Source organism: Sus scrofa, chromosome X, assembly GCF_000003025.6.
Source record: "Sus scrofa isolate TJ Tabasco breed Duroc chromosome X, Sscrofa11.1, whole genome shotgun sequence".
In the NCBI taxonomy this organism is placed as follows: Eukaryota; Metazoa; Chordata; class Mammalia; order Artiodactyla; family Suidae; genus Sus; species Sus scrofa.
In genome coordinates, this window is record NC_010461.5 from 89,983,117 (window position 1) to 89,992,256 (window position 9,140).

The window sequence follows — 9,140 nt, forward strand, 5'->3', positions numbered from 1 at the left end:
GCAAGTCTTGCTGGGAAACCTGGACAGCTGCATGCAAATCAGTGAAATTAAAACATACCCTCACACCATGCACAAAAATAAACTCAAAATGGCTGAAAGACTTAAATATAAGACAAGACACCATCAAACTCCTGGAAGAGAACATAGGCAAAACATTCTCTGACATCAAGCTTATGAATATTTTCTCAGGTCATTCTCCCAAAGCAACAGAAATAAAAGCAAAAATAAACCAATGGGGAGTTCCCGTGGTGGCGCAGTGGTTAACGAATCCGACTAGGAACCATGAGGTTGCGGGTTCAGTCCCTGCCCTTGCTCAGTGGGTTGACAATCCAGCGTTGCCGTGAGCTGTGGTGTAGGTTGCAGACGCGGCTCAGATCCAGCGTTGCTGTGGCTCTGGCGTAGGCCGGTGGCTACAGCTCCGATTCAACCCCTAGCCTGGGAACCTCCATATGCTGTGTGAGCGGCCCAAGAAATAGCAAAAAAAAAAAAAAAAAAAAAAAGACAAAAAATAAAAAAATAAAAAATAAACCAATGGGACCTAAACAAACTGACAAGCTTCTGCACAGCAAAGGAAACCAAAAAGAAAACAAAAAGACAACTTACAGAATGGGAGAAAATAGTTTCAAATGATGCAATGGACAAGGGCTTAATCTCTAAAATATGCAAGCAACTCTACAGCAAAAAAGCCAACCATTTAATGGAAAAATAGGCAAAAGACCTGAATAGACATTTTTCCAAGGAAGATATAAAGATGGCCAACAAGCACATGAAAAAAGGCTCAACACCACTGATTATTAAATAAATGCAAATCAAAACTACCATGAGATACCACCTCACACCAGTCAGAATGGCCATCATTCATAAGCCCACAAACAACAAATGCTGGAGGGGCTGTGGAGAAAAGGGAACCCTCCTGCACTGTTGGTGGGAATGTAAGCTGGTACAACCACTGTGGAAAACAGAATGAAGGTATCTTAGAAATCTATACATAGAACTACCATATGACCCAGCAATCCCACTCTTGGGCATATATCTGGACAAAACTTTCCTTGAAAAAGACACATGCACCCGCATGTTCATTGCAGCTCTATTCACAACAGCCAAGACATGAAAAAAACCCAAATTGTCCATTGACAATTGATTGGATTAAGAAGATGTGGTATATATACACAATGGAATACTACTCAACCATAAAAAAGAATGAAGTAATGCCATTTGCAGCAACATGGATGGAACTAGAGACTCTCATCCTGAGTGAACTATGTCAGAAAGAGAAAGTCAAATACTATATGATATCACTTATATCTGGAATCTAATATATGGCACAGATGAACCTTTCCACAGGAAAGAACATCATGGACTTTGAGAATAGACTTGTGGTTACCAAGGGGGTGGGGGAGGGAGTGCAGCATATGGAAGTTCCCAGGCTAGGGATTGAATCTGAGCTACAGCTGCCAGCCTATGCCACAGCCAAAGCAACACCAGATTTGAGCCTCGTCTGTGACCTACACCACAGCTCAGGGCAACACCAGATCCTTAACCCACTGAGCCGGACCAAGGATTGAACCCGTGTCCTCATGGATACTAGTCGGGTTCATTACTGCTGAGCCATGATGGGAACTCCCAGACGAAGCACTTTTATAAAAGCCTCAGAGTAAAACAATAACTGTAAATGACAAAAGACTTAAAAATGATAATTGTTAGAATGAGAATTCATTACAATGCAATTGAAAAGGAAATTTGGTTATTTCCATAGCATACAACAAAGTTTGCTAGAGGTCAAAAGCACTTCATTTAGAATTCGATTTCGGGACATTTCACAAAGATATCAAAATTTTGGACATTGGACTGAATAAGATCACATATTATGAAATAATACTTGTTTATCTATTTAACCAAAATGATAATGAAACCAAGCAGGGCCTGCGGGACTCCTGGGCACACAAGCTTTTCTGTGTCCCCCCATTTCTTGTTTTTGAGGAATGGGCTTCAGCCTCCATGACCCTCCCTGAGTTCCAAAAAGCAGGGTCAGAAGGTTGCTCATCAGGGCAGGGAGGGGTTGCAGAGACCAGGGAGGAGCAGTCAAGAGACAATCGCGCAACCTTGGGGTCCTGGTTCCTCCTCAAGGAATGTACAGAACAATCCCTTTGAGTTCTTCCCCAGAACGGAAACCCCCAACAAATGGAAGAAATTGATGGAGCATTCTTCATTCTCAAAGAAGGATCTTCAGAACCAATCCTGGGACCACCTAAACACCAGCTTTGAAATGCAATGCAAGCTCTCATTTACCCTGATCCTTATCAATGGCCAAACTGTAAAACCACCTCCCAATCTCTTGGGGGGGGGCGCAATAATCTTTGCCTGCTGTGGCCCCCTTTGCCTGGCAAAGCAACAAAGCTATCTTTTTCTCCTTCACCCAAAACTCTGCCTCCGTGTTTGTATTCAGCACTAGAATAGAGGCCGAGCCTCGGCAAACAACCACCAAACTTTTCAAAGGCAAACACATAAGGCTACAAAGTGATGAGCAAAACCAAAAGCCTGATAAAGCATAGGAAATTATTTTCATAAAACACAAAATATTTGCTTTCGAAGCAGATACTACTTAAAAGGAAAAGAAAAAACTCTTTCATTATATCTTATCAAGAGCAGAAAAATATTCTTTTTAGTAGATGAAAGAAAATTAAATTTTAGTTTTGTGTAAGTACCCTATCGATTTTAAAGCTTATTTTAGCTATGCATACCATGAAACATAATGCTTACAAAACTCTTATCCCACCTATACCTATCAAATAATTTGCTCCCAACAATTATGTTTAGACTACTCAGGAAAACTTCACGAGACATCAGACAAAGTCAGCAATCATCTCGAGCGAATTTTCTTGCTGCCAAATTTTATAACAGATAATATGAACTTATTTGATGAACAAACCCAGGTGAAATACAAGTTGTACGTCTGCGTTATATTCCGTGTTAATAATGTTGCCGAAACTCGGCCTCTGCATGCCATTGGCGAATAGAAACTCAGAGACAGAGTTTTGCGTGAAGGAGAAAAAAGCTAGCTTTATTGCATTGCCAGGCAAAGGAGGCCACAGCAGCCTAAGGCCTTAAAGACTGTGCCCGCCTTGGGAGAGATTAGGAGGTGGTTTTATAATTTGGGGAGTGGAAAAATAGGGCTGCAGGTAAGGGTCGGGGCAGAGGCAAGCTTGCATCGTCTTTCGAAGCCGGTGTTTAGTGGCCCCCCAGGACTGGTTCTGACAGTCGTCCTTCTTCCCAGAATGAAGAAGGCTTCATCGAGTAGTTAACATCCTCCTTTTGCTGGGGGTTTTAGTTTTGCAGAGAGAGGCTCCAAAGACGTTGTTAGGTATAATCCTTGAGAAGGAACCAGGATCCTGCCCCGAGGCTGCACTTTGTCTCTTGATTGCTCCTCCCCGGTCTCTGCATCCCCTCCCTTCCCTGATGAGCAACTGCCCTTTGGAACTCAGGGACGGTCTCAGAGGCTGAGGCTCATTCCCTAAACACAAGAAATGGAGGACAGAGAAAGGCAGGTGTGCCTGGGAGCCCCGCTGGGCTCTGCTCGGTTACAACAACTCTAAAGACATACCGATTTTAATTAAACCAACAAACTTAAACTAGCTTTGAGGGATTTCTCCTTGTGGTGCTGCAGAAACGAATCTGACTAGTATCCATGAGGATGTGGGTTCAATCCCTGGCCTTGGTCAGCCGGGGATCAGGCGTTGCTATGAGCCTTGGTGTAGGTTGCAGATTTGGCTCAGATCCTGCATTGCTGTAGCTCTGGTGTTGGCTGGCAGCTGTAGCTCTGATTCGACCCCGAGCCTGGGAACTTCCATATGCCGTGGGTGCAGCCCTAAAAAGAAGAAAAGAAAAGAAAAAAAAAAAACCCACCAGCTTTTATTTACCAAAGTTATCCTAGATCACGAGAACTTTAAAAAGTATTTGAGTTAGTTTCTCTATTTTTAATATAATGATTTTTATTTTTCCATTACAGCTGGTTTACAGTGTTCTGTCAATTTTCTGCTGTACGGCATGGTGACCCAGTCACACATACATGCATACATTCTTTCTTCTTGCATTATCATGCTCCATTATAAGTAACTAGACATAGTTCCCAGTGCTACACAGCAGGATCTCGTTGATAATCCATTCCAAAGGCAACAGTCTGCATCTATTAACCCCAAGCCCCTGAGAGTTTCAAGAGTACCCAATCCTTACAATCACTTGCCTTTAAACCCACAAAATAGAGCTCTTTTACAAATTAATTTTGGTAATACCACTCAGAGGTAGAAAAAAATATCACACATCTACAGAATACAGATATAGACACATGCACACAAACACACATTTAGCCCATTTTCCAAATACTGTTCCCTTTTTTTTTTTTCCTTTAGTTGAGAAGCATCTCCCTAAAGTTTGCATTTCAAAGAATGGCTCTTGGGTCCTAGAGAGCACAAATGGGTTAAAAAACCCACATTACAAAGGCACAGAGAAAGTATCCAAGTTTTCTCCAAGAGGGAGTCTTGCGAGCACATTTGCCTCTTAGCAGAGATCTAGGATAATTACTATTCAAAATAATTTTTTTTCTTTTTCTTAAGCATAAGACAATTTTGTTTCCAACATTCCACCTAAAGGCATTTTGGGATGAATAGGGGAGGTTTGGGGCTCGGTAGCTCTTGGAGTTGCCTCTAGGGCTACACCTCTGGCCTCGCAGAGATTTGCAAGACAAAGACAGTTGCTTCCAATTCTTCAAGGAATTGGGTGGCCGCCGGAACATCAAGGGCCAGATGCTGTCCGAAGAACTGAATTCTTTGTATGGAGGTTCAGGATACATCCCAAAGGGCATTGCATTAGTAAGCCCTGAATTTAGCAGAGCCAGATTGCAGAGCCCTTGGAAAGCAGGAGGCGTTATAAAGGACAGCAAAGCGAGCCTTACCACTCATCTCAGGTGCTTTTGATAAACTCACTTCCTGGCCTTTTAAATTTTTCCAGATAGGGGTTGTCGACTTAAAAAAAAAAAAAAAAAAGCACCACCTGGAAGTTGAGAGTTAAGTTCTCTTTGGGGCAAAATTAAGAAGCCCAGCAGACAGCATCTCAGATAGCCCTGAGAAACCGCTCCAAGGAGGCGAGGGGGGAGCTAGGATATAGAGGAGTTTTTGCAACGAAGGGCAGGGAGCGGGAACAAAAGCCTTCTGGGCTCAAGGAAAGCATTCCTTTGACATGCAACTGGGTTTTCACAGCCTGAGGGCTCACCGGTTCGCTCCCTGGAGGTGGCTGCATTCACAGAGGACTGTGAAATACCGCCCCAAAGAGGCGGGGGGGAGATAATATTGGTGTGTAAGATAAACGTGAGGGGGAGGCGCATGCAGCCAGGCACACTTTTTTTCTTTTTAGGGCCGCACCCGCGGCATATGGAGGTTCCCAGGCTAGGGGTCTAATTGGAGCTGCAGCTGCCGGCCTACACCACAGCCACAGCAATGCCAGATCGGAGCCGCATCTTTGACCTACACCACAGCTCACGACAACACCGGATCCTTAACCCACTGAGCGAGGCCAGGGATCGAACCTGCAACCTCATGGTTCCTAGTCAGATTCGTTTCTGCTGCGCCACAACGGGAACTCCCAGGCACGCATTTTACAAAAATTCGTTGCTGGTCTGGTGAAGGTTACTACTAGTCACAAGGAGCAGACAACACCATGGAGGGTTCGAGTGTTTTTCTAGCTAGGAGGAGATGCAGGTGTTGGGCACAGAAAATCTTCTCCTAAAAATATCTGACTCTCGGAAGACCTGTTCTTCCAGTTTTCCCAGACCGCAAAGTGCCTCGCTCCTGCCCTCCACCCTGCGCTCTGCTCAGGGGGTGCTGGGAGTTGGCAGCTGTAGTGGCTCAAGATTTAATCCATGTAGAAGCTGATGGCAAGGGCCAAACTCCAGTTCGGCCAAACTCCAGTTCACAGGGTAAACAGAGCGACTTGTTAGGGGCCCTTTAATGCTGGAGGAGTAGAAGGAGGTCTCATTGGCCCGCCCAACCTTTGGTAGTGCTGCATTAAAACCTTGGGTTTTAAGCCCATCAATGTCTGTTTAATGTCTGGTTTTGGTTTTTGGTTTTTTTTTTTTTTTTTTTTTTTTTGCTGCACCTGCTGCCTGTAGAAGTTCCCAGATCAGGGATTGAACCCTGCTGCAGATTCGGCCTGAGCCACAGCTGTGGCAATGCTGGTTCCTTAACTGGCTGTGCCAGACGGGAGCTTCCAGTGTCTGTTTTATTCCTTTTCCTTTGTCTTTTTAGGGCCGTACATGCAGCATACATAAGTTCCCAGGCTAGGGCTCGAATTGGAGCTGTAGCTGCTGGCCTACGCCACAGCCACAGACACTGGCTGTGTCTGCGACCTACACCACAGCTCATGGCAACGCTGGATCCCTAACTCACTGTTGAAGGCCAGGCATCGAACCCTAGTCCCTATGGATATGAGTCAGGTTGTTTCCGCTGAGCCCCAACAGGAACTCCTATTCATCCCCCATTTCTTAAGAACCATCTATAGATTTCCACTCTGTTGGAAAGAGTCCTATGACTCTTGGTCTCTTCCCGTTCTCTTATTAAATAACCCTATATTTTTATTAGCATCTGTAAGACCCATGAGACAGCGTTGCTTTTGTCCCAGCTCCCAAAGATTACCAATAGAAAGACTTATTTAGCTGTAATGGGGTGCAATACATGTTTCCTTCTGTCCACATTTGGGGGGGCCCCCAATCTGATGGTGGTCAAGTCAAGCTCCCAGGACCCAAAATGAGACAAACGAGAAGGCAATAGCTGAGAGCAAAGGCCTTTCATTGTCACAAGCAATAAGAATGATGAAGTGCAAAAACATGTATCTGGTTTCCCATGAGAACTTGAGATGCCTCCAGTCAGAGACGTGCTAAACTGTGACACCGGACAGCTGCCTCTAGAATGAGAATTTCTCAGCACTAAAGAGACAATGAGGAGCTCCCCGGTGGCCTAGTGGGTCAAGGATCCAGCATTGTCAGTGCTGTGGCTCATATCATTGCAGTGGTCTGGGGGTGATCCCTGGCCCAAGACCTTGCACATGCAGTGGGCAAGGCCAAGGGGTGGGGGGAGACAATGAAGGTTGAGAAAACAAAGTTCCCTTATGGACTGAGATTCCATGTGACAAACTCTCCTGAGAGCTGGCACATCTGGACAAATTATGCTATCTATCGGATCCACGGTCTGTTGGGCTGCCCATCAGATAACATGTCAGTACCTGTGGCCTCTGCTTGGCAGAGACCAGAAAGAATATTCTCATATTCTCGCTGGTCATAAAGCCAAGCTTTTGAAATGAAGAGCAAGAGGAATGACAATGATACAACGGGGCGGGGGGGGGGGGGAGAAAAAGTGACTGCCTCTGGGAGGAAAAGAATTGATGAAACCCAAAGTACTCATTTACCAATTTTTTACCAGAATTTTTGTGCCTAAGGAACTATTTCTTTTTCTTTTTCTTTTTTTTTTTTTTTTTTTTTTTTTGTCTTTTTAGGGCTGTACCCTCGGCATATAGAAGTTCCCAGGCTAGGGGTTGAATTGGAGCTGCAGCTGCCAGCCTACATCACAGCCACAGCAACCCCATATCCCAGCCCCATCTGCAACCTACACCACAACTCATGGCAACGCCAGATCCTTAACCCATTGAGCGAGGCCAGGGATTGAACCCTCATCCTCATGGATTCTAGTCGGGTTCAGTACCGCTGAGCCACAACGGGAACTCCGGGAACTATTTCCACAAATACTTTCTCTTCCTAATCGAAAGCCAGGGGGAAAAAAAAGAATTCTTACCACTCTTACTTCCATTAAACCCTGCAGGCAGAGATCTAGGGGACTGAGGTGTTTCGAAATCTTACCTTCTGCAGCTTTTCGTCAAATGTCCCGGGACCTCTCAGCTGCCACAGCCCTGGAGAAGGGGGAGTTCATCCAGTGAAGTATCTTGCCAACTGCAGGGGAGGAAAATGCTCCCCTCTCCTCTTCTAGGTTCTTTGGTCGGACTAATAATTAAATTGCCCTAAGACAGATTAACAGGAGAAAAACCAAAGTTTAGTAGCACGTGTACATGGGAGACTCAGGCAAACGGAGTAACTCTCCGAAGCCATCACCTCAGGTACCTTCTTCAGCTAAAGACCTAAGATGCTTGAAATAGGGAGTCATTGATGGGCAGTTACGAAGGCACAGTAAACAAGTGTAAGTTCGTTGTGCAAATTTAGGTCCTTGCCTTCTGCATTGATAAGAATTTCTAGAGATTGTCATCCTCTTCTTCTTGGTACAGCACAGAAACACACTTACAAATGGAGATTTCCCTTGAAAACATAAATGTCTTTCACAAAGATATCTACTTCGTTTTGAGCTTCTCCTGTGTCTGCTGTTTCTTCAAAATAATCAGCCTAATACAATCCTTCTGCCAGAGACTTACTTTGGGGTGACAAATTCTGTTCTCTACAGATCCAGTGAGAGGGAATTGAATGTATATGGAGCCAATCCTTCTCTCTCTCTCTCTCTCTCTCTCTCTCTCTCTCTCTCTCTCATTTTGTTTTGTTTTGTTTTGTTTTGTTTTTGTCTTTTTAGGGCCACACCCACAGCATATGTAAGTTCCCAGGGTAGGGGTCAAATCAGAGCTGCAGCTGCTGGCCGACGCCACAGCCACAGCAACGTGGAATCCGAGCCACGTCTGTGACCTACCCCACAGCTCACGGCAATGCTGGATCCCCAACCCACAGGGTGAGGCCTGGGATCGAACCGGCGTCCTCATGGTTACCAGTCGGGTTGGTTACCGCTGAGCCATGGCGGGAACTCCGGGGCCAATACTTTTCCTTCTGCAACCACCTCCCAGCTCAACTCTGAATTTCCACTTAGCTGATAGGGTGCCCGTTGCCAGAGAATTCCCTGTCTCCTCCACCGACAGAAAGGATGGCCATACCGGAAAAGAGGTTGGGCTGAACGTTATCGCAGCTGGGGTGCCGCCGATGCTGCCCTCTGCTGGTGGAAGACTCAACTCGCAGCTGACCCGTGACTGCATTCTTTGCCGGCTATCAATCCGGGCCATATGCAATTTATAAACACGGTGCGCATGTTGAAATCTGTTGTTTATAG

General features: G+C 45.3%; 1 long non-coding RNA gene across 2 annotated transcripts in view; it reads right to left on the minus strand.

Annotated features, from left to right (window-relative positions):
• LOC110257796 overlaps nucleotides 1-8,938 on the minus strand; it is a 51,571-nt gene extending 42,633 nt beyond the window's left edge. For both annotated transcript variants that reach the window (XR_002340783.1, XR_002340782.1), the window contains exons 1-2: nucleotides 8,730-8,938; nucleotides 7,901-8,058 (exon numbers count right to left, since the gene is read on the minus strand). This is a non-coding gene — a long non-coding RNA (uncharacterized LOC110257796). The remainder of the gene's footprint in view (nucleotides 1-7,900; nucleotides 8,059-8,729) is intronic.